We start from the raw sequence: 2001 nt of genomic DNA, 5'->3' as shown, positions 1-2001 counted from the left end.
GCGCTTGTGCCGGTGTGTGCTACCAGCCTCTGTGCCTGCCAGCTTCCGTGCCGCTGCGCCTGTTCAACCTGCGGTTTTCAGCAAAGTGCTGGAATTACCAGCTGTGATACGCAGGAAGGCGAGAAACATTATCGCGGCTGGGACAGGGCAGGAGCGGGGTGCCATGGGGACAGTTACCAGGCAGAGAGGCTCGCTGGGGTTCCGCAGGAGCAGGAAACTTCGCTTAACTGAAGATGCTGAAGGAAGGTGTTTCCCGGGAAGGGAGCTACGGGGGTTCAGACAGCCCTGTGCTCCGTCAGGCATGTCCCAGGGTCCGTAGTGCAGAGCTTTCCCTGTCACATCTGAGCTAGCCATGCTCCGTATCCGTTCAAGCTTGTGTCGCTGAGGCTGAGAATTTCGTCGCTGCTGTACACCGACCTTGCTCAGACTTGCTCCGAAGCCGAGGAAAGTTAGTGGGAGCCCTGCTCCTGCCTAAGTGCTTTGAATCAGGTGCTGGGAATGGAGCCAGTTTGTGGATCTGATGCCTGGAGAGACAGAGCTGTGCCTGGGAGTGAAAAACTAGTGTCATTTCCTCAGCCCCCCAAGGCATCTTCCCTAGCTCCAAAACAAACTTCCCCCCTGGAAACTTCATAGAAGGGTGAGTAATTAAAACATTACACAGCTGCAAGTTTCTGCTGCTTCAGGGCAGCGCGGAAGGAGCTAGGTCCTGGTTTGCCAGCTTTAAGCTCCCAGACGGCAGTGGCAGTTGGCCTGGGCTGTGCTTTGAAGTGTGTGATGTCGTTATGACTTCATTTCTCTTTAGAAATAAAATACTTTTAATGGGAATATAGCCCTGTGTTTCTTGAAGGAGAATTATTTTCTCTGTCCCTTGTTACAGCGCTTGACTATTTTTGCATGGGATAGCGAAGGCAAGGCAGAGCTTTTTAGGAGATTACTTGGATCTTGCCATTGCGATGATGGATAGCCCGGCTGGGGTCAGGCTCCGGGGGAGGCAGCTCGGGCTCTTGCAGCAGTCTGTGCAGCACCGCGCTTCCGAGGAACTCCTGCGATGTGCAAGGAGCAGCAGCAGCAGCCTTCCTCTCCTCGGGAAAGATCTTCACTGCTTCCTTTCTCCTCTCCCAGCCTGACCTCGGCACTGTCAATACTCTCCAGTAATGCCATTGAAAAACAAACATATGGGTGAACCTGTGTGTTTGCTTAAATACTAAGTACTTACACACTAAGGTATGTTTATCTTATTTCCTCAAACACTCCCCTACTGGGGATAGACATAAATAGTTTAATTTCCTCAGGACTTTGTAAACACTGATTTAAAAGTACGACTGCGCTTGTTGGCTCATTAAAGCCCTCTAGGAAGTCTCCAAATCGTACATGCAGCTCCTGTGCACCAACTGTGTTCCTGTGAGTGCCATCAGTGGTTCTCCCCCACCTCCTCCTCCCCATCCTCTGGAGCCAGCTGGCACGCCTGGTTTTCCACGTTTGCTCCCCTTGTCCAAGTTGTCCCTAAATCCAGGAAATCTGAGGCAGGACAAAGAGCAAGGTGCTCCTCCAGGTAAGGGTGCCTGCCAGCATGGGTCTAAGTCCTTTGGGTGAGAACTGTCTGCTTGGACCTGGTGGAAGGGGTTGCTGGATGAATGCAAGGGAGATCCAGCTTGACATGGGGCAGAGGTCTGCAGGCAGTGTGCGTGAGAGAGGTGGCGAAGAGGGGGGAGATGGGAACTCCCCACCTCTCCTGTGAGGACACCTCAGGTCTCTCCTGCTTTCTACACTCCTCTGCTCCTGAGCTGGAGAGAGCAGGAGGCAATGCCTGTGGGGATGTGGAGCATGAGGGGGAATCCAGATCCTGGTGCCGCGGTGCACTGGGACGGAGGAAGGAGCTGAGCACCGTGAGGTGAGGACCTCAGCTGGTGCGCAGGGTGGGTTTCCTCCCGCAGGAGCCTGCGTGTGCGGGTCAGGAGATGGGAGGGGGATGAGCTGTATGCTTGTCCTCTCAGCCAACGT

This window comes from Egretta garzetta, unplaced genomic scaffold (genome assembly GCF_000687185.1).
Source record: "Egretta garzetta isolate BGI_Z169 unplaced genomic scaffold, ASM68718v1 scaffold209, whole genome shotgun sequence".
NCBI classification, from domain to species: domain Eukaryota; kingdom Metazoa; phylum Chordata; class Aves; order Pelecaniformes; family Ardeidae; genus Egretta; species Egretta garzetta.
The sequence above is the reverse complement of the archived record's forward strand: the minus strand, read 5'-3'. Positions refer to the sequence as shown.